The 24,877-nt window shown below is 26.5% G+C and overlaps 5 long non-coding RNA genes across 7 annotated transcripts; all 5 read left to right on the top strand.

Moving 5' to 3' along the window:
• The first annotated feature begins 43 nt into the window (after window positions 1-43).
• LOC126855623 (uncharacterized) lies at window positions 44-1,792 on the top strand. 2 transcript variants are annotated; one of them, XR_007688266.1, is made up of 4 exons: window positions 44-104; window positions 291-452; window positions 1,051-1,354; window positions 1,449-1,792. It is a non-coding gene; the product is annotated as an uncharacterized LOC126855623 (long non-coding RNA). The 2 variants fall into 2 exon arrangements; XR_007688265.1 differs by having other exon boundaries at window positions 50-108.
• An 8,277-nt stretch (window positions 1,793-10,069) lies between these two features.
• Window positions 10,070-14,916, top strand: LOC126855621 (uncharacterized). Of its 2 annotated transcripts, none has more exons than XR_007688263.1 (6): window positions 10,070-10,358; window positions 11,230-11,542; window positions 11,685-12,002; window positions 12,110-12,234; window positions 13,332-13,638; window positions 14,330-14,916. It is a non-coding gene; the product is annotated as an uncharacterized LOC126855621 (long non-coding RNA). The 2 variants fall into 2 exon arrangements; XR_007688262.1 differs by having other exon boundaries at window positions 11,741-12,002; window positions 14,330-14,915.
• A 988-nt stretch (window positions 14,917-15,904) lies between these two features.
• LOC126855483 (uncharacterized) lies at window positions 15,905-17,518 on the top strand. The gene is made up of 3 exons (XR_007688243.1): window positions 15,905-16,190; window positions 16,756-17,012; window positions 17,087-17,518. It is a non-coding gene; the product is annotated as an uncharacterized LOC126855483 (long non-coding RNA).
• Window positions 17,519-17,717: 199 nt separating this feature from the next.
• Window positions 17,718-19,019, top strand: LOC126855485 (uncharacterized). Its single transcript, XR_007688245.1, has 2 exons — window positions 17,718-17,809; window positions 18,894-19,019. It is a non-coding gene; the product is annotated as an uncharacterized LOC126855485 (long non-coding RNA).
• An 831-nt stretch (window positions 19,020-19,850) lies between these two features.
• LOC126855484 (uncharacterized) lies at window positions 19,851-21,294 on the top strand. The gene is made up of 4 exons (XR_007688244.1): window positions 19,851-20,094; window positions 20,186-20,627; window positions 20,789-20,913; window positions 21,252-21,294. It is a non-coding gene; the product is annotated as an uncharacterized LOC126855484 (long non-coding RNA).
• The last annotated feature ends 3,583 nt before the right edge of the window (window positions 21,295-24,877 follow it).

Here is a 24,877-nt window from a genome sequence, read left to right as displayed (position 1 = left end):
TCGATGGCGCAAGGAATTGAGAATTCCTTAGATCGACGAATCAGGAATTATATCCAAATAATATATTCTCTTCTGCGACTGTCCATTTATTTAGTCATATTTCGGTTGGTAATTTTTTATATTTAATTTTTTATATTAATTTTAAGTAGTTAATAAAAATAACCATTAATTATGATTCTTGCAAATAATGTTAATTCAATAATGCTTAATATATTTAAATTCAATGTGTAAAAGTAATGAATTTCTTTTTATTATTTTATCTTTAATCAAAGTTTTTTTACTTTTTTTAGGTAACACGTTTTATAATGAAAAATTACCACTTCTATCTAAAATATCATCAAAAATATTGCAGGGATTTCAATATTATTTTCATTTTACTATACCGATATTTTGCAGTAGACAAGCCCATAAATATTGAAAATATATACGAAATGATTATAGATACAATAGAGGTAAGTTGTAACGCATCGTATAATGTGCTAAATAAATATATTCATATATTTAACAAATTAAAAAATTATATTATTTAAAATTATACTAGTTTACAAGGTTTTTTGTCAAAGTATTTGAACTGTTTCTAGAGTAATTTTTAATAGTAAGCACATATCTACCATCAAAACATTTCTATCGGTTCTGATTTTTGGGATATAAAAATAGTCATTTTTATAATATATAGTAAATATTTGTTGAATTTACAGAAACATATTTTAATTAAACATTAATTTTTTGTTACGTGTCTGCATTATATTTTTGTGAATAAACGCGATCCAATATATTAAAACTGTGAAGAAAACTGGAAGGCTACTAACTTACTATGTCTAAAAAAATTGACTCAATGAAATTTTTCTGATGGCATATTTATATATATATAAGTTCAATCCCAAAATTCATCCCAAAATACATTAAAAAAATATTTATTTCTTTTCTGGCATTAAAAGAAATATGAAAGATTTGTAAATTAGTATGTTATTTATAACTTAAATCACTACATTATTTTAAAAATTGTTTGTAACAAGAAATCTATTAAATTTTGTTATTATGTTTCCACAGATTAATTCTGACAAAGTCAAAAAATCAGTAAAAAGGACAAAAGAAGTTAAATTTGCTGTTGGAATGATAGTAAGGCATACGTGGAAAAATCATCTTTTTAATGGCCATGACGGCGTAATTATTGGGTGACACAATAAATGTGACGCAATGTTCCTAAACAATGTAAAGAGGCCTCCTTTGCTTTCCTTTCTACAATGTTTTGAATTCAGTCATATTTGCGAATGTAAGAAATTTTCATCCAGTGCCTATCAACAGTACTATATACTTCTCACCGAGAATATTGAGATAAGTTATGCCCAGCAAGGTATAATTATTTTAGTAACGTTTTTACAAATCACATATGTAATTTATGATCTTTTATCTGTATAATGTATAAACATATTTTTTTTTTATTTTAGATCATCTATCAATATGTCCACCAAAAAATATAAATCATATGGAAATTGGAAGATATTTCTGCAGTTTCGAAGAGATTCATTACGTACCGAATGAAAGCTTAAAAGAAGAATATCCAGAAGATATTGCTGCAATAACCAGAATACTTGCCAAACAATAGTTTTTATTAAAATATCCAGCTGTTCTCTCAACAATATTTCTCAATTTTATCTTACATTATGAATGACATGTGTACGTGTACATATACAATTAATATATATAAAATTTTATTTTATAAATTTTGTAAATCTTACAATATAAAAAAGTACATTTTATTGTAGATATAAATAAAAAAAAAATAAAGGTTGTATTGCATCAAAGTTTGTGTAATTTATTAATATGTACTTAAAAATTAAAAAATTAAAATAAAAATTTTAAAAGAAAATTATTATGAATAAAATAAGTTTCGATATTCTGTACATGGAAGAATTTCAAAAAATTTTCTTTTATAAATAAAGTTTGTTAAATAGCTTTAATATTTCTCAAAATATGTAATTAAAAGTTTTATATGTATTTAAAAATATTATATTGCTAATTATATTGCTAATTATTATTTTTTATATTTAATAATATAAGAAAAAAGAAATTTTGATAAAAGCGTGAAAAAAATAAGATAAATATTTATGGAACATTTAAAATTTATTTGTATTACTTGTATTATAAAAAAAGAAAAAGAAAACAAAACAAAAATTATTTTTATTAAAATTTCAATATTTGTTGACACGGCAAATGCAAACACAAAATGAAACAGCAATGACTCTCCGCAGCTAATACTAATTCTAAAGCAATTACTTCATGGAGATACTTACTTAAATTTTGAAAATAATTTATGGAAAAAAACTCTCTCTTGTCAACTACATAATTTTTCAAAATTCAAGCTGTCGATCAATTAAAATTCCCAAAAAAACAAATTTTTTTTGTGTCTTTTTATTACAACAATAGGCAAACTAAAAATGAAAAAAAGCGAAAAATTCCTTTAAAGTAACATTAGAGCAAAATCTTAAACGCTATAAATCCCTAGGTCGGCAAAGAAAGATTGTCTCAAAATATTTTTAAAAAAATTACACGTGTATTTATTATTGTCTTTTTTTTTTAATTTGACCAATCAAAACCATAAAATCTATGTTCTCTTTATCCTGATTGGTCAAACGTTTCGAGAATTTCTAACACGAAGCAAAGTATATCTACATATCAAACGAAGTACGCGTTAAGAAATACAGACGCATGGCAACAGTTCTAGAAGCAATAACAAACTTTGTGCGCTCACGTTCGTAATTTGTTATACATATTCATATAAGTATACAAATAAAATTAGTGCTACGAAACCAGTAAATAACGCCCATTTTGCCACTTGTTTTGTGTATTAAATTATTTCTAATGGCTACGATAACAGAATTGCCGGACGAAGCAATTACTATTATTTTAGAAAAGGAAAGCATCAGCTTTGAAGAAATCGTGAATTTTAAATCCACGTGTAAGAGATTCGAGCAGATAACATTATCCAACAAGTTTTGGGAAAAGAAATATTATCAGAGGTATATTTTTTTATATCTATTTTAATATTTATTTTATTTAATTTATTATAATTTATTTATAATAATTTATTTATATCTATAAGAAAAAAATTAGCTGCCATAACTAAAAGCTGCGTATGATAATTAGATTTGAGTCGTAATATATAAACCGTGAACATCTTATCTGTGATATTTATTTATTTGGTGCTACAGCAAACATTTATGCTACTTATTTATTCGACGAAATAGCAAACCGTTTTGCAGTGATTTAGAAATTTATTTTACAAGCCATGATTAGCTACGGTAGTAAAAATTTTCTCTTCCGTATATTTTACATGTAATCAATTTTCTTCATTCAACAAAAGAATAAAATGAAAAGGCAACAATAAAAAAGTAAAAGTAAAGTTATTACGTTGTTATCTTATTATATATATATATATATATATATATATATATATATATATATATATATAATTTGTGTCTGCGTATACGTTCGCGCGCGCACGCGTTTGTATTTATAATATGTGTCTATTGAATCGATAGAAATAGAAAATAAGCATGTTTTCGACGTTAAAATTTAATAAAATTGTAGTAAAAATCAAAATTTAATAAAGCCGAAATCTTCATACATCTATCTGCTTGATGAGTCACTATTTAATCTACATCGATCAATTCCAAATTTCTCACCATTCGATAAAAATAGCTTGCTATTGTTTATAGTTATTTATAAATTATTTTTATAGCTTTTAATTTCAACTTTTTTATCTAGGTTTCATTATTAAATTATGAGCATAAAAATTATTTTATTTTTTACTAGTTTCTTTGGTTATAACATGTATAAAATTGTATGTGCATAGTTTTTCTAAATAAATTCTTTTAAATTGAAACATGTGATTTTAAAACAACGCATCCAGTCAACTAAACTTTTCATTAAAAAAAATTTATAATATTTGCTTTGATACTTTTTAACATTTCAAAAGATAAAAACTTTGATTATTTTGCACAAAACAGGAACACATTTAATTAAAAATGATCATGGACATATGTTGTTTTAAAAATACATAAGATGTATATTATTTGTAAACAATATAAATTGTTTATGTATGAGTATAGTTTATTTATTAAATAAAACCACATTTATGCATAAAAAATAATATTTTATCATTAAATTATTCAAATAAGTGGTTTTTGTTATAATTCTTTGATTAAGTCATCTATGTTTGTTCTTGCATCTAGGCTATTGAAAAATTTCTTCGTAAGAGCCTCGTTAAGCTTCTAAAGAAGGTAATGTCGGCGTGTTAGAACTATTATATTTTTTTAGACGAAAAGTGCATTGAATCAATTCGTCTTTCTTTCGCTATGTTACATCTAGGACTTTTTTATAAAATTTAAATCGATAAACTGATAATTAATTTTTATTTTATTTATGACACTTGCATTTGTCGATTCCATTATTATTAATTTTATTATTAATGTTTTTTGAGATTAAGCTCAGCCAGTCAATTGTTTAAATATTAAAGTGCGCAATTTATAACTAAGATATTCACTCATACATTTACTCATTATTGTATATGCATTACAATTTATGGCATAAGATTTTAAAACAACACAAGAGATGGAAAAATACTTTTTCTAATGAAATGAGAAAATAAAAAAAATGTTCAAACCACTGATAGCGCGTTCAAGTTAAAACTTTAAAATTCAAAACGCTTTTTTATTTATTGTATTATTTGTCTATGATAATTTTTCGTCGAGTTTTAGCGGTTTAAAAATAGCCCTTTTTTTAACATAAAAAATGTTCCCTATTTTTTTTAGAGTATATATTTTTTAGAAAATTAATTTATTAAAATGTATTTATGTGTAGCATAGTTTAATATAATTTTTGAAAATTTTCTTTCTTAATTTTAGATGCTCTACTGCGGAAAAAAGAATATAATAGAGAAAAACGGGAGAAAATATTTCAAAGAAATACTAGAAGAAGGATTATATTGTATCCAAAAGTTACGACAATATACGGTTTTGATATCTGAAAATAAGTTATATGATACCGACAAGAAACAATTGGAACATATTTTCTGTTCAATTGCTGAGAATTCCATTAAGTATTATTTTGTGTGGGATGAGATAAATAAGATTTTGCACAACAATCATAGTAAACTAAATTGTCATTGACATTATAAATTAATGCAATTATATGTTGTAAGTAATATGTAATCTTTTTTTTTAGCTAATTTTTTTCCGACTTGACACGTAAATACAATTTTGAACTAATTTTTTACTATCAAAAACAGCATCGAATTATGCATAAGCGTAGAAAATTTATGAATATGCCAACAACAAAGTCGATTTTTGAAAAACAGCTTACGATCGTGGCACAATATTTTCAGCCACACGTGTCCTATTCGACCGTAAAATACGGTTAGATGAAATAGCGCAGACAGTACTATTTCGCTTGAAAAAAAATATCCGCGTCATTCAATTTGCTCTACGACTTTAGAGCAATTTTTTTTAAAGATAACAATATTGATGATAATTTGTGGAATGAAATTGAATCAAGGCAAATTATGTGTATACTCGATGAATATATATTTTTGGAATTAGAGATCCATGAATTATTAATGATATCAGATTTTGAAATCAAACATATGCAATATGTAAGTTAGTCTAAATTATATTAAATTATAATAATACTCTCTTATGCGCTGCGCAAATATGACTATAATTTTTATAACTTATAAATGTTCAATATATAAGTTTTTATATAATTTAATTCTAATATTAATTTATAGATTGCAGAAAGTCTTCAAAAATATCTATTGACTTTTACGTATCATATCGTAGCTAGAAGACTTGGCATACATACTGTTTTGAGATCAAATGGAATGGGTATATTAGTCATATGGAAATCTAAATAGTAAGTATAATATAATTTTAATTTATTGCTAAAACTGTTTCAACATTTTTGGATGCATATTTTTTTATAAAGGCATTTCTGCGATTTCTCAGGTTATTTATTTGTTGAACTAATAAAACTAATAAAACAAAAAAAAGTGCATAGAAATATTTTTCTTTTTTGAGCATTTAACAATACGTTAACATGCGCATTTATACATACAAACACAAAAGAAAATGATAAAATCTTTTTCTCTTGGTAAGAAATTAGTCATCTTAAAATTTTTATATGAAACAATATATAATTTCTTTTAAAAGAATATTCTTTTTATTTATTTTGCACACAAACATATTCATATACTTAGATTTAAAAAAAAATAACGCTTTATAAATTATAGTTCACTAATAAAACTAATTAATTTTTTATAACTTTTATTAACATGTACAAAATGATGAAATAACTTTATATGCAAAATAACAGATGTAATTTAATAAATTAATTTATTCAATTAAAACTTATTATAATTATATTACTATAATTTTTTAAGTATGTAAGGCATGTATTTTGCTTTCTCATAAAGAAAGCTTTGTTTTTGTGACAAAATATTTTTTCTAATTTTTTATATCAGTGTTCTGGATATTCTAAAACGTCAAAAGTCACATTTATTAAAAATGACCGTACGTATGTATATATGTGTGTGTATATGTATGAAATGTTTGTATAAGTTTCACTTTCGCAAATTTTGATGCTAAGTTTTTTAACCTAAATAGAGTATCGGGATGCTTAAAGGATGCTTGGTATTGAATTTATTGATAATTAGTGAAAGAGTTCAGTTTTATAAAACTTTGAATTTTTGGGAAATGTCTATGCATGCTCTAACTTTTTCAAATTTCGAGATATCGGGCTAAATATTTTAACATGATAAAATTTCCTTTATGAAGAAGCTAAAATTGAAAAATGTTTATTCTAAGGGAGAGCTGAACGAAATAAAATAATAAGAGAGAAATGTGCAAGTTTTTAATTTGCACAAATTACATATTTTTATCTTGCACTAAAATTTGCGATTAAATCTCTTCGATAATTTTTAAAAATTAAGCTTGTTGCGCAGTAGAAATTTATACACATTTTTAAACAATGTAAATATTAAAAAATTATGATAATGTTAATTACAATAAACATTCTTACTACATGTTTATATATATATATATATATATATATATATATATATATATATATATATATGCGTGTGCGTGTTCGTGTGCGTGTGTGTGTGTGTGTATAAATATACAAATGTTTTATTTTTTATTTTCAGTAACACAAATGTGAATAATGCAGAGTACTTTTATCTCAGCCATGATTTGAATCCATCAAATATTATATATAGAGGGATATGGCCGAATAATGTAGATTTAGTGATAAAACAAATACAATATATTTGGGTTAATAATTTTTATATTTGATTTCTTATATTAAATTAAAGTAATTAATAAAAATAACATTCAATTATAAGTAAATAACATGTTTAATAATATTAATCCAATAAATTTCAATATATTGTAAGTCAACGAAAGTAATAAAATTCTTTTTATTGTTTTATCTTTATTTGAAATTTTCTTTACATACCTGTTTTTTTTTTTTTTTTTTAGTTAATACGAAAAATTATGAAAATATTCTATCAAACATTAGCACTTAGTTATAATATATATTGCGACTGGAATTTAAAGATCTTCCTTAATTTTTTACTTTTATGCCTCTCAAATAATAAGAACATTAAAATTAATACGAAATTATTACAAATACAATAGAGGTAAGTCCAAAATATATCGTATAATGTAATTTAATATATATAATATTCACATATCAACATATGAAAAGATTATATTAATTATAATTAATTATAACTTAAGGCATTATTTTAAGAATTGCTTATAATAAGAAACTTGAATTTTGTTATTATGTTTACACAGACTAATTCTGACGAAGTCAAGAAATCATTAAAAAGACGGACAAAGAAAGTCAGATTCGCCGTTGGAATAATCGTAAGTATTTATAGCAGCATTTTCCTTTGTATCATCATTATGGCGTAATTATTGGCTGGCACTGTGAATGTAATACGATGTTCAAGAACATATTGGTGAGAACTGATGTATGCCCATATCTACCATGGCCTAAATATTCTCACAGTTGTAAATGTGACAAATTTTCACACGATGCCCATCAAACGCATTACATCCTTCTCGCTGATCAAAATAGAATATGTACCAGAAGGTATGATTATTAATAGCATTCTTATCAATCATATTTGTGTTTTATGATCTTTTATTTGTAAAATGTAAAATATGTCTTTTTTATTTTAGATCAATTAGAAATGTGTCCAGCGAAAAAATTGATAACATATAAATTGGAAGATACTTCTCCAGTTTCGAAGGCACTCATTACATGTCGCATAAAAGCTTAAGAGAACATTATCCAAATTATACCGCTGCAATAGCCAAACTACTTGCCAAGTAGCAGCAATTATTATCATTATATTCCTTACAAAATAAATAACTTGTTATATGCAGAATTTTCCAAAAACTTGAAATCAAATATCTCTAAAATTAAGCATTTTTGAAAGAAATGTTTGAAACAAAAGTTTGAAACAAAAATAAGATTTTAATGGGCGCATTAAGTATCAATGTTATTATGACTTTAAATTGCATTGTTAAAATAAACACTTTAAAGTTTTTTAATGAAAATGTTCATTATTTATTACATATTCTTGTAACTTAACTGAAGAGTTTTTCAAAACATAATAAAGTATAATAAAGTTATTTTTTTCACTAAATATTTTCCGAGTTATAAGTCTTGAAAAGTATAGTGTCGCCAGCATTAGTATTAACCGAAAGTGATTTTTACTAGGCCTTAACAATATTTAAATTATCACACTAACATCGCTACCTGAAACTAGTGCGGCATTTAAAACCCTATAATTTTTATCTGAAACATTTTTTTAGAAATGTTTTATTTTTGAGAATATTTTTCATAAAACTTTTCGCATAAACATATTTTTCAATTTAACACTTTATAAACGATATATATATATTCACTAGGATAGGATCATTTTATAAATTTTTAAATCTTATATTGTAAAAAATATTTTGCGCTGTAGATTTAATTAAATAAGAAAAATAAAGATGCTAAAGCAATGCACTTCAGATCAAATATCCTTTGACTTTTTTCTATTTCTCAAGAAAGGCATTAAAAATCGTTATTGAGAGTCATGAGAGGAGATAGAATGACACGTTTCAAATAACCTCACGAAGAATAATTTTCAAAACCGTTCCAACAATAAAAAACGTTAGACCGATTGCATTGTTTAAGGAGAGAACTATTTTAAAGGGGACTGTGTACTAGATAACGAATCAGTGCGTTTTTGTATATGATACAATGTGCATAATTGTATATGATACGAGGATCTTTTTCTTAGACAAAGATAAAAAAAGATTTAAAAATAAAGAAGACTGGCCAAGAAAGTAAAGATTAAAAAGTACTTAAAATAATTGTATATAAAATAATTGTTTTAGTCTCAGGTAACGAAAGTTTTATTAATATTCATATCTAGAGAAGAATAAGTCAATAGAAAAACATAACAAAAAAAAGAAATTTTGATAAAAGCATAATGACGTGAAGTAGAGATAAGATAAAGATTTATGGAAAATCTAAAATTTATTTATATTATCAAAAAAAGAAAGAAAAGAAAAATTAATTCTTTTTAATATTTTATATATAATTTTTAAATTCAAAAATAATTTGTGATAGGGAAAAATTTATAGTTAATTACTTAATAATTTCTCAAAATTTTAGCTATTGACCAATTAAAATTCTCAAATAAACTTTCTTAATTTTTATTGTAATAATAGACAATTGAAAATATGAAAAGGGCAACAAATTTCTTTGAAATAACATTAGAGCATAATCTTATCTATAAAATGCCATAAAGAACAATGAAAGAACAATGAAAAGAGATTAGAAATAATTATTCATTCTTTTATCTGACTTTTAATTTCGTCGACCAATCAAAACCAACAAATCTAATTGCTCTTTCTGATTGGTCAGTCGAAACATTTTAACATTGAGCAAAGTGAATCTACTCCAAACGAAGTACAAACACACGTTATAGTCACATGACGACAGTCTTAGAAGCTACACTAAATTTTGTGCATTTACACATTCGTGATTTGTTATATATACGTATAAGTATATAAATAAAATTAGTGATACAAAATCAGTAAATAACACTTGCCAGTTGTTTTGTGTTGAATTTTTTCCGATGGCTATGATAACATACTTGCCCGACGATGTGATTATCATTCTAGAAGAGAAAACATCAGCTTGGAGAATATCATGAACTTTAAGTCCACGTGTGAAAGATTCCAGGAGATGACACTATCTAACAAGTTTTAGGAAAGGAAATATTATGAGAGGTATATTCTTATTTATAAATTCTTTATTTTAATTTAATTATATTTATTTAACACTAGGGCGATTTTCGTTAATTTAACAAATTTAACGCAAAAAAAAAATAGTAAAAAAGTTGAAATTATTATGTTGTTATCTTATTAATTTTAGTTTGTGTGTGTGTGTGTGTGTGTGTGTGTGTGTGTTTGTGTGTGTGTGTGTGTGTGTGTGTGTGTGTGTGTGTGTGTGTGTGTGTGTGTGTGTGTGTGTGTGTGTGTGTGTGTGAGTGTGTGTGTGTATCTAAAAAGTGAAAATTAAGGATGTTTACAACTTAATATAATTGCAGTAAAAAAATCGAGATTTAATAAAGTCGAAATCTTTACTCATATAAAAGATAATCAATATAAAGGGTGTTCGGAAATTCAACCAACAGACTTTCACAGTCGGGGGCACCAAAAGAATCACTTTTGCAAATGGACCTAAGGTCGTTATATCGCTACGGCAAAGTGTTCGAAAAAGGTCGAACTTCGAAATATCTGAATAAATATAAGTTTTATAAAAACTGTTTTAGACAAAAGTTGTTGGGTGTAAAAGATCTATTTACTGATTTTATGAGTTTGATCTTGGATAGCGGCGCCAAATCTATTACTATTGTAATTATAGTTTGATTAAAGGAGTAAATTATATATTTTTTACAAATAGAAAAATCCATATCGCTATTTGTGAATTTTTCAATTTGTTTTGAATATTAATGTACATAATTATAAAATTTATACATAATTATTAAATTTATATATACTTTAAAAAGTATATTAAAAAGTATATTTTCTAAAATTTATTGTGTTATTATATGTATATTAGCGTTATATATTATTTAACAATTTTTTTTTATTTTAGCTGTCCTACGAAAAAAAAGTATAACAGAGAAAAACAGAAGAAAATAGTTTACAATATTGAATTCAAAGAAAGAATTAAAGCGGGATTATATTATATCCAAATGTTACAATATTATGCGATTTTGAAAATCGGAATGAAGTCGGAAAATAAGTTATGTGATTCTGATAAAGAACAATTGGAGAGCCTTCTACGTTCAATTGCTGAAAATTCCATGATGTATTTTTTCGTGTGGGATCAGATAAGTAGAATTTCTGTACAAAAATCATGGTGAAAAAGTTAATAATGGATTGTTATTGATATTATAATTATTAAGGTAACTAATTTTATATTTATTATGTAAATTTTTTCAGTAAACTGTTTTCCAATTTGACACGTGAATATTACTTTAAGCTAATTTTTTACTATCCGAAAACAGTATCGATTTATACATAAGCAAATAAAATTTATGATTACAGCGAAGACAAAATTTCTTTTAAAGAAACAATTTATGATCGTGGTGCAACATTTTCAGCTACATCTTATTCGATCGTAAAACATGGCTAGATGGAAGTGCAGTACTGTGTCTTGTGAAAATTAAATATCCCGCTCATTCAATTTGCTCTACCGCTTTGGAACAATTTTCTTTTTGGCGGGATAACAATATTCATGACAATTTTTGGAATGAAATAGATTCAAAGCAAATTATGTGTATTCTGGAAGAATATATATTTTCGGAATTAGAAATCCATCAATTATTAATAACATTAGATCTTGAAGCCAAATACATAAAATATGTAAGTTATTTTAAATTATAATAATAATTTGTTTTTGGCTGTGCAAATATAATTTTTGTATTTTATAAATATTTAATACACAAATTTTTTAATATAATTTATTATAGATTTCAGGATGTTTTCGAATATATCTATTGACTGTCACGTATCATATCTGAGCTAGAAGACTCGGCATACATTGCATTCTGAGAATATATGGAATAGTTATTGCAGTCATATGGAAACCAAAATAGTAAGCATAATTTTAATTTATTAGATAAACTCATTCAATATATATATATATATATATATATATATATATATATATATATATATATATGAGTATTTTTAAAATCCTCTACTGTCGATAGTCAAAATAATATTATTTTGTACATTTGATAATGGTTATCTCAAAACCTATGAAATATCCTACAATCATTTTATATTTATTTAAAAGATAATTTAATTCTCTACAATTTTTGTTTTGATATTTTTTATTAAAAACGCATTCTTTTTCTGATATTTGCAAAAAAAAATATAAAACTATGATTTCAGAGGTTTTGAGTTATAACTTTGTAGGAAAGTATTTTTCAACTTTTGTTTATAGGAAATTTTTGTTCAGAAACAAATTTCCTATAAAATCTCAAAGTCTGGCCAGAATGTTTAAGTGTACCTTGTACATAAATGCTTCTTTTATTTTCAATAATACAAACAATTGGGATAATGCAGAGTATTTTTGTACGTCTCAGAATTTCAATATACTTTATCCATCAAACATTATCAGAGAGATACTCGAATAATGAACATTTACTGATGGAGCCATCAGAATATATTTGAGTTGATAACTTTTTATATTAATTTTAAGTAATTAATAAAATGTTAATAATTTAATTTAATAAAAATAACAGTCAATTATAAATCTTGTAAATAACACGTTAATTCAATAAATCTCAATACATTTAAAATTAATGAGTAAAAATAATCAATTCCTTTTTGTCTGTAGACAAATTTTTTATATTGTTTGTCTTTTTTAGATGATACGCGAGTTGATGATAATTTACCGTATAAAACTAGAATGTTATCATAATATATATTGCAAGTGGAATTTCAAAATCTTCAATTTTATAGGGCAATATTTTCTGACAAACATTAAAGACATAAATATTGAAATTGAATATAAAAATATTACAAATACAATAGAGGTAGATTATAACATATTATATAATATATTCATATAGCAATATATAAAAAATTATATTAATTACAATTACTTATAACTTGAGTCATTATATTTTAAAAATTACTTGCGTAACAAGATATCGATTAAATTTTGCTATTGTGTTTCTACAGGTTAAATCTAACGCAGAGAAGAAATCATTAAAAATAAGGGCAAGAAAAGTTAAATTTGCTGTTGGAATGATTGTATCGCATACATGGCGAGATCCCTATAATAATCATAACGGCGTAATAATTGGATAGCGACGTAAATATGACAGAAAGTTTCAAGATAAATTAGACAAGTCTATTAAGTTCCCACATCTACGACAATGCTCTGAACATTATCATATCTGTGAATGTAATCAAGTTTCAACTAGTGCTCATCAACTGCACTACATTATTCTCACTGAGAATAATGAAATGTGTTATGTGCGACAAGGTATAATTAGTAGTAGCGTTCTTTTAAAAAATATGTTTTATAATCTTTTATCTGTGCAATGTAAAATATTTTTTTTATTTTTAAATAACAGGGCAATACAAATAATTAAGGCGCAAGAATAGTTTAATATAATGTGTCAATATATATACACTCACAGAGTATATGTTTCCGTGTCATTCTTTGGGCCATCTTGAGAATAATATTAACAAAAAATTAATCAATAATAAATTAACACTGGTGAAAAATTAAAATAAAAGACTAATTAATATAAAAAATAACGGCAATAAATATATCACTAAGTTAAAAGCGATCAAGTCAAAAACGATAGAAAAAATATATATAAATAAAATAAAAAAAATAAATAAAAAGAATAAAATATTATTGTAGTCCTCTCATGTCGACTTGATCTTTAACTTAGCTATGCATTTATTGCCTTTATTTTTATTTCAATGTTTTATCGATGTTAACTTATTATTGGTTATTTTTTATTAATATAGCGTTGAAGATGAATGAAGAAATTAAGCTGAAAAATGGAACCGAAACTTACTCTCTATGCTTTATTAAATTGACATTATAATAAATTATCTTTGCGCCCCAATTACCGCGCTTGGCTTGTATTAACCTTTTATTTTATTTATGTTAATTATATTCTTAAAAGTCTATTATATCTTACATATTTTTTTCATTTTAGATCAACCATTGATGTGTCCACTAAAAGAAATTAGTAACATAGAAATCGGAAGATACTTCTCCAATTTTGAAGGGACTTATTACGAGCCGAATGAAAGCTTAAGAAGATGTTATTCAAATGATACTGTTGCAATAGCTGAAATACTTACTAAACAGTAGTTTTTATTATTTTAAAATATACAACAGTTTCCTCTACAATATTTTTCAATTTAGCTCTCATTATGAATCTGATTATGCAGGGTATCTCACAACCTCCGTACAATACTTTATTAGCGTGTATTAGAGGTAAAATAGAGTAAAAAATTCTAATACAAAAATTTTAAGACTGCAATAGTTTCTGAGCGATCAAAGTTTGCCAATAATCTCATGTAAAACTCGCAGGCTCATGACTATACTTATACGCATATCTATTATCTGTTATTAATTGTTTTAAGTCAAGTGATATTAATTTTTAGTGCGCATCTGATTTTATTTAATCGTTTCTTATATATTACGCCTACATCGTACGTTATGGCGATAAGCTAATATTAACAAATTATAAATCTTACAGAAAACTTAATAAGTGGATATATTTTTGTTTTATATGTAATTTATGATTATTTTTAAATTTTTGTATTTTGAAAAAATAAAATAATTTATTAAAACCACACAATTTCACTTCTTTCTCAAAATTTGAAAAACAAAGAAACAAAAGATAATAATTGATTTAATTTCGACAAATCTTTGATTAAGAAAAAAGTTGTCTCTTTGTAAGTGTGTGAGAACATTACGTTTTACAATTCAAAAAATTAAGAATTAAATAATATAATAATAATAAAATAATTAAACTTTATTAATTGCTCTACGAAGGCTACGTACGAGCATGTAGGACACTCTTCTCACCGCTTCGCTGCGCGCCTAGTATCGCATTACAGTAGGATGTCTCATCGCGTGCTTGTACAAAGCGCGGATTGGCCTTTTTTAATTAATTTCTTATTAATTGTCCTTAAAATTGCAAAATGGTAGAAGAGTTTCCTAACCAGTTTAACATGCGTTATATGCACACTAAAGATGATCCGCGAATTATGAGACACCCTGTATATTTCTCTTGATTTACTATTTCCGAAAATTAATCTCTTAAAACTGATGTCATCCTTGAATTATGAAATTGCCTTCAAGATTACGAGTAATTTTTTTTAACATTATATAATTTTTCAAATTTTGAAAATAATTTATAGGAAAAAAAATTTTTTCTTGTTAACCACATAATTTTTCAAAATTCCCCAAAATTCACCATCAGTTAAAATCCCTAAACAAAATTTTCTTATCTTTTCATTGTATAACAATGGACAAACGAAAATATGAAAAGAGCGAAAAATCTCTTTGAAATAATTAAAACAAAACGCCTAAACGCCATAAATCTCTAGAAAAGTGATAAAAGAAATTGTTGTGAAATTTTTTCCAAGAATTACTTATTCTTGCTTTACTTTTTCAGTTTTATTTTTGACCAATCAAAACCATAGAGAACTAGAAATCTGTTTAAACGTTTCGAAGCATTTCTACAACGCTGAGCAAAGTGCTCTGAGTCTACGTCATATCAAACTGGTGGTGCACGTTTCAGACGTAAAACATATACTTATATTTATATATGTATATAAGTATATAAATAAAATTTGTGATACAAAACCAATAAATAATACACATTGTCAGTTATTTTGCTGAATTTTTCTGATGGCTACAATAACAGATTTGCCCGACGATGTGATTATTATCATTCTGGGAAGGACGAGCTTCGAGGATATCGTGAATTTTCAGTCCACGTGCAAAAGACTTCAGCAGATAACACTATTCAACAAGTTTTGCTGAAGGAAATATTATCAGAGGTATTTTTTATTTATAAGTACTTTATATTATTATTATATAATTTAATTTATTGAAATTAATTTATTTATATCTATTTCGTGTGTATGCCTGTGTATGTGTGTATGTGTGTATGCTTATTGAATCAATAAAAAGTATATTTTTGATGTTACAATTTAATATAATTGTAATAAGAAATCGTCATGTAATAAGAAAAAGTAATTTAATAAAGACGAAATTTTTATGCGTGTAAAGACTTGACTAGTCATTGTAATATACATCGATCAATACCAAGTTTCCAAGAAACTTACTCGTTTTTTCTAGAACACAAAATAAATATCAGATTATATAGATCTGTTATTATTGTGATAATTATAATTTGGTTAAAAAAGTAAATCATATCGTTTTTCTTAAATAGAAAAATCTATATTTTTATTTATTTTTTAAAAGTTGTTTTAAGTATTAATTTATATATAATTATAAAATTTAATTATTCTTTAAAAACATATCATTTTAATTTATTGTTGATATTGTGGCATTGTTTAATATAAATAAAACCTTTTTTTGTTTTCTTTTTTTTAATTTTAGCTGTCCTACTGCAGAAAATAAATATAACAAAACGAAACAGAAGAAAATATTTCATCAAATCAATTTCAAAGAAAAACTAAAAGCAGGATTATATCATGTTCAAAAGTTCCAAAATTATGTGTCTTTGATGTCCGAAAATAAGTTAACTGATATTGACAAAAACAATTCAAACACCATTTGCGTTCAACTGTTCAAATTTCCATGACGTATTATCTTGTGTGGGATGAGATAGAAAGAATTTCTGCGCAAAAATTATAGTAAAAAATTCAATCGTTATTGACATTATAAATTAATGAAATTATTGTATATGTAATATATAAATCTTTTTCAGCGAATTGTTTCCCAATTTGACGCGTGAATATTACTTGAAGCTGACTTGTCACTACCTAAAACAGTATCGATTTATACATAAGCAAATGAAACTTATGTTAAAGCAGAAGACAAAATTACTTTTGGAAAAACAACTTACGATTATAGCGCAATATTTTCAACTACATGTGTCTGTAAAAACGTGGCTAGATGAAATAGCAATCAGTACTATCTCGTCTGAAAAATAAATATAGTAATCATTCAATTTACAACTACGGCTTCAGAGCAATTTTCTTTTTGGAGAGATTATAATATTGATGATAATTTCTGGGATGAAACAGAATCAAGGCAAATTATGTGTGTTCTCAAACAATATATATTTTCCGAATTAGAGATTCCTGAATTTCATAAATTATTAATTTCCTCAACATTAGACTTTGAAGCCGAAGATATGAAATATGTAAGTAATTTTAAATTATTTTAAATTGTGATAGTAATCCATAATGCACTGCACAAATTTAATTATATTGAATTTTCTATATTTATATAATTTTCATATTTTATCAATTTTCAATATGCAATTTTTCTAATATAATTTAATATAGATTGCAGAATATTTACAAAAATATCTGATTAATTATCGCGTATCAGATCGTAGCTAGAAGACTCGGCACTGACTACTATGCTTTCTGAAAACATATGAAGATAGGAATAACGTAATTGGAGTTGTATGGAAACCAAAATAGTAAATATGACTTTAGTGTATTGCTAAAACTCTTTCAATATATAGGTATCTGATAATAATTGCCCTACCGTATGTACAGATAGAGCGGATCAAGCTTCACAAAAAATGTTAAAGAACTTTCCTGTTTGGTTTAATCCGCTCTACTTTTATGGGTGGGGCAATTACTATCAGACACTTTGTATAATTTTTATATAGATTTCTAGAATGATTTCTTAGAATATTTATTTGTTATAATAAAATTTGTTTTGATGAAACAAAAGATCGTAACATAAAAATATTTTTTTTGTCGAACACTAGCACATTATATTATCGTACGTTATATATCCATATGCAAAAAGATAATAATTATCACTTTTTCTTGGTAAAAGATCAAAGTCACTATAAAATTTTTAAATGAAACAATATGATTTTTTTACAAAAATGTGTCTTTTATTTATTTCACACATAATATATTCACAGATTTAGATTAAAAAAAATAAAGTTTCATAAATTATATTTTACCGATAGAAGCTGTTAATTTTTTATAACTTTGTGTTAACATGTATGGAATGATAAAATGCAAAATAACCGATGGAATTTATTTAAAAGAAACTTAGTATAATTTTTTAAAATATGTTAGACAATTATTTTTTATTTGATATTGAAAATAATATTATGTCAAATTTCTTCGATTATTTTAAAAATGTAGCTTGTTGCGACAACTGAAATTTCTGCACATTTATAATCAGTCCATTGCAAATACTAGAAAAATTATAAATTTTAATTATAATGAACATTCTTTACTATATGTTTAAACGCACATATATGTATATAAAAATGTTTCTTTATAGTTTCAATGATACAAACAATGGAAATGATGCAGAGTTATTTTATGTAAATCAGAATTCCAGTCTATTATATCCATCAATTTTTGTTATATTCATCATTATATCCATCAATAATTCGTTACATATACATACAAATATATTATATATATGTAAATATATATATGTAAAGTGTTACAAAGTCGAAAAAGTGAAACAAAATTAATAACGCTTGTTGCCAGTTGTTTTGTGAATTATTATATATATTAAATTTTTTCCAGTGGCTACTATAACACAATTGCACGAAGAGGTAATTACTATTATTTTGGAAAACAAAACCATCACCATGGAGGATATTGTGAACTTTAAGTACACGTGTAAGAGATTTTGGCAAATAACATTAACTTCGCAAGTTTTGGGAAAAGAAATTTTATCAGAGGTATTTTTCTATTTCTACTTTTTTATATCTATTTTATATCTATCAAATCTAATTTATATATATACACTCGATAGATTTTTGTCACTAACAAAGCAATAGTAAAATTAGAAAATTGTAAAAAAGGTAAAACTAAAATTATTAGTTGTTATTTCAATAATTTAAATTGTGTGTGTATGTGTTTGTTGAATTAGTGAAAATTAAGCATGTTTTTGATGTTGCAATTTAATACGGAATTGTAGTAAAAATAAAAGATTTAGTAAAACCAAAATCTTCATACATCTAAGGGCTTGATGAGTAATTATCCAATCTATATATTTATAGATGTATTGCAAATTATTTGATAAACATACCTTCCTATTATTCGTAGTTAATTAATTTCATAGATTATACTTTCATAGATTATATTTTCAACTTTTCTTTACTTAAGATTTATTATTAAATTATAAGCATAAAGTATTATTCTATTTTTTAGTATTTCCTTTGGTTATAACATGCTTAACAATGTGTGCCATTTTACAATAAATTATTCTAAATTATTAAAAATGTTCAGAAGATCAGAAATAAATTTTTGTACTGTTGTATTAATCAGTTCTATTATATTTGTTTTATTTCATTTTATGGTTAAGAAGAAGTTTATTTCATTTTATATATAAAACATAAAGTACGCTATATTATTAAGATATTATTAAATTTATATGTATTTTAAGAAATATAATTTTAAAAATTTATGGCTGATATTATGGCGTTATATAAAATTTGGGTATTTTTTTTTTCTAAATTTTAGCTGCCCTACTGCCGAAAGAAAATATAACAAAGAAAAACAGAATAAAGTATTGCATCATATCAATTTGGAAAAAAAAAATGCAAGCAGGATTACATTATATCCAAGAGTTACAATATTTTGCAAATGTAGCGTCAGAAAATAAATTAAATAATACTGACGTAGAAAATTTGATGCATTTACTGCGTTTAATTGTAGGAAATTCCATGACTTATTATTTTGTGCGGGATGAGATAAATATAAATTTTGCACAAAAATCAAGGTAAAAAAATTAGTAAACTTGTTATTAACATTACAATATATAATAAGTTAATATAATTAATTATTATATATAATGTGTAAATTTTTTTTAGAAAATTGTTTTTCAACTTGACACATGAATATGCCTTTAAAAGAATTTTTAATTCTTTAAAACAATGTCGGTTTTTGTATAAACAAGTAAAACTTATGAATATGCCGAAGACGAAAAATATTTTGGAAAAACAATTAACTATCATAGCTCAATATTTTGCGCCACATATATCTTATTTGGGCGTAAAAACATGGTTAAATGGAATAACGCAGACAGTACTATCTCACCTGAAAATTAAACATCCGTCGCATTCAATCTGCTCTACAGCTTTAGAGCAATTTTCTTTTTGGAGAGACAATAATATTGAAGATAATTTCTGGAATGAAACAGAATCAAAGCAAATTATGTGCGTTCTGGAAGAGTATATATTTTCGGAATTGGAAATACATAAATTGCACCAAGTATTAAAGACAACAGATCTCGAAGCGAAATACATAAAATATGTAAGTTATTTTAAATTATGTCAAATTACAATAATAATATAATGATAATAAAAGTATGATAACAATTATCATTATAATAATATCTGTTGCGCAAATATAACGGTAATTTTTATACTTTACATATATTTTATATACAATTTATTTAATAAAATTTAAAACAGTTTGCAGAATCTTTTGGAAGACATTTATTGACTATCACGTATCACATCATAGCTAGAAGACTCGGCGTACGTTGATATCTAATAAAATATGAAAATAATATTGGAATCATGTGTGAACCAAAATAGTAAGTAGAATTTCAGTTTATTGCTAAATTTATTTAAATATTTCTGGATATATATACTCATATTGTATATAAATATATATTATATATGCACATTATTTTTTAAAACTTTCCTATGGTTTCTTGCTTATTTGACTTAAATGAAAAACGAAAGAGAAGATTGTAGCATAAAAATATTTTTTTATTTAATTTAACAAAACAACTTCTGTATATTATATACATACATACGTAAAAATAGTAAAACGTTAGAAAAATTATGAGTCTTAATTACAATGAACATTCTTTCCATATGTTTAAACATATATGTATATGTACATATAAATTATTGTTCTTATTTTCAGTTATACAAGTATTTGGTATGATGCAGAAATTTTTTATCTAAGTTGGAACTCCAATCTATCTTATCCATCGAACATTATCAGAAGATCATATCAAAATGGTATTTTTTGGGAGGAAACTGTGAAATTATTCAATAATATTTCGGTTGGTAATTTTTTATATTTAATTTTTTATATTAATTTTAAGTAATTAATAAAAATAACTATCAATTATGAATCTTGCAAATAAAGTTAATTCAATAATGCTTAATATATTTAAAATCAATGAGTAAAAGTAATGATTTTTTTTTATTATGATTTTATTTTGATTTTATTTTATCTTTAAACAAAATTTTCTTTATTTTTTTTAGGTGACAATTTTTATAATGGAAGATTCACTTCTACAAAGACTACAAATATATTATAAACATGACAATGATTTCAATTTTATTTCTTCTTTATTACACGAATGTTTTGCAGAATACGAGTACATTGCAGAATACATGAATATTGAAAATATATACAAAGTAATTATAACAAATTCACTAAGAGTAAGTTATAACACATCTTAGAATGTACTATTTTATATATTTAATACATCAAAAAATTATATTAATTATAATTACACTAGTTTACAAGGTATTGTGCCAAAGCATTTGAACACTGTTTCTAGAGTAATATTCAACACTAAGCACATATCTGTCATCAAAACATTTCTATCGGCTCTGATTTTTGGGATATAAAAATAGTCATTTTTATAATATGTAGTGAACTTTTGTTGAATTTAAAAACATATTAAAATTATTGAACTTTAAATTTTTGTTACACGTTTGCACGATATTTTTGTGAACAAATGTGATCCAATATAATGAAACTGAAAGAACAAACTGCAAGGCTAGTAAATATGTTTAAAAAAATTATCTCAATGAAATTTTTCTGATGGCAGATTTAAATTCAAGGCAGATTCAAATTCCCACAATACATTAAAAAAAATTTATTTTTGGCATTAAAAGAAATGTGAAATTTGTAAACTAGTATGTTATTTATAACTTAAATTATTGCATTATTTTAAAAATTGCTTATGTAACAGAAAATTTATTAAATTTTATTATTATATTTCCACAGATTAATTCTGACAAGAAAAACAAGAAATCATTAAAAAGAAGTTTGAGACAAATGAAGTTAAATTTGGAGTTGGAATGATCGTAAGACATAGGTGGACAGATCATTTTTCTAATAGCCATGACGGCGTAATTATTGGGTGGAACAATAAATGTGACGAAATGTTCTTAAACAAAGAGATATAGGAGAAATAGGATTCTTTGGCATTCACATCAATGTCTTAAATACAATCACGTTTGCGGATGTCAGAAATTTTTATCCAGTGCCCATCAACAGCACTATATCCTTCTCACCGAGAATAATGAAATATGTTACGTGGGACAAGGTATAATTATTTTATTAGAGTTTTAACAAATCACATATCTTTTTTATGACATTTTATCACATATCTATTTATCTGTATAATGTAAAAACATATTTTTTTTTATTTTAGATCAATTATCAATATGTCCTCCAAAAAAAATAAATCATATGGAAATTGGAAGATATTTCTCCAATTTTGAAAGGACCCATTACATACCAAATGAAAACTTGAGAGAAGAATATCCAGAAGATACTGCTGCAATAATCAGATTACTTGCTAATAATAGTTTTTATTAAAATGTACAGATTATCTCAACAATATTTTTCAATTTTAATTCACATTATGAATGACATGTGTATATATATATATATATATATATATATATATATATATATATATATATATGGTGTGATAGTTGCCGTCCCGCGCACGTCCGCCGGATCCCTCACCGATCGCTGAGCGCGGAAAACGCATCCGCGCCAGTCTCAAAACATTAGAGTCGTACCGAAATCTCCAGAGGGGCGTTATTTGTCGGAGTTATTTCATCTTTTAATTATGTTATTATTTCCTTATTTCGATACAACACGGGAGCCTTACCGGAGAAGCGAACACGGCCGCAGCAAAAACAAAGATAACAACAACTCGGAAGAGGACCTTCGGGAGGACGAAAGAAAAACAGCAAAGGAATTATCAACCACCGAATTCAGCAGCGTGGCGAGAAGCTCGTGAGGACAAGGGGATCTTGACGTATTGTGGCGAGAACAAAAGTCGAGAGCGATTTTGTGAAGCGTTAGCGAGAGCGAGGAGGGATCCCGGCTGAGAGCTAAGCGAGTGCGGGGATAGCGGCTGGACATCGAGAGGCCGACCGGCGAGAAGCTGCCAAGCCCCGAAGTCCCGAGGAAAAGAGCGTCGTTACCGGTGAGGTTATCCCGCTATAAAGTAGCCACGCGCGATCGCGATCGGAATCCTTCGTTCTGCCGTCGTGGCCGCGATTTCGCGTTATTTGTGCGTTCGAGCTCGGCTCGAAATTCTTGGTGTTTGTCGCGTTGGCCTTAGCGTAAGTGCGATTGTGACACGACCACGTCGGCAAGCGAAGCGAGCCCCGAAGCGTCTGGATCATTGGTTTCGCGGATTCGATTTATATCGTGCGGTAGAGTCAGCGTAAGTCGTCTCTCTGGAGATCGCGGTTCGATAATACGGCGTAATCTGATAGTCGCGAAATCTGTCGCCCGTCTAGCGTTTAAGTCCGGTATGTGTGAGTAGTCTGTCGTGCCGTGTGAGTGTGTTTCGCGATCCTGTATGTCGTCGGTTAGTCGTCGAGTGTGAGTGCGTTTCGCGCGAAAATAATTCGGTTTATGTGTGTCGAATGCCTCGTTCGAAGTGGATTAGCGATCGAGTGAATTCACGATTAATGCGTAATAGTGTATGGAGCGTTTCGAGCGACGTCTGCGCGGTGCATGTTAGAGGTGCACCGGATGCATGTGGTACTTGCATAGCATGTCCGAACAGCGAGCGGAATATTATCGATCCACGAGGGGTCCGATAATCGACCTGGTATAATTGCGCTCGGGCCCCGGCCCGACCGATTATGATTTAACGGCGTCTTAGTTTCGGTGGCGCTAAGTCGTTTCGAACACCCAGTCTCGCTTCGGCAAAATTATCGACATCGGGCATAACTCCGTTTATCTTTGTTCATCATTCGGACGCACCGTTTCCAAATTAATAAAGTTGTTATTTCTTTGTTACGCTTGACGAACTTAATTTCTTTTTCGCGTGTCTGTCGATCTATCTGTGTCGCCTCTTGCTTCCATATCGCGTAAGTTCAACATCCGCCCTGCCCCTCTACCGTTAGGTGAGCTAGTCCGCCCGTGACGAAATCGACTTCTTTCTTCGCGTCTTTTTCGCGCTTATCTCGCGTATTCGACGAAAATTGATACGTGCAAGACCGTATCTGGCGCCCAATTGCAATTCTCGCGAGTATTAAAGCTTCGTCACGGCACGCGCGGAACACTTTCCATCCCGTTCCTTCCCGGCGTGTAACCATTTCTCGATTTCCTTGTGTTTTTGACGACGATCGACCCTTTTTCCGTATCTCCCGACCGGCGAATCGTATTCCCGTTCGCCGGCGCCACGAAACATCCGCGCGACGGAGAGATCGCGACGGCGGACGCGCTCCGAGCTCGCGAAGGGAAAAGTCGTCGCAATACATATATATATAGAATCC

Source organism: Cataglyphis hispanica, chromosome 16 (genome assembly GCF_021464435.1).
Source record: "Cataglyphis hispanica isolate Lineage 1 chromosome 16, ULB_Chis1_1.0, whole genome shotgun sequence".
NCBI lineage: Eukaryota > Metazoa > Arthropoda > Insecta > Hymenoptera > Formicidae > Cataglyphis > Cataglyphis hispanica.
Note: the sequence above shows the minus strand (reverse complement) of the source record. Positions and strands in the feature narration are given on the sequence as shown.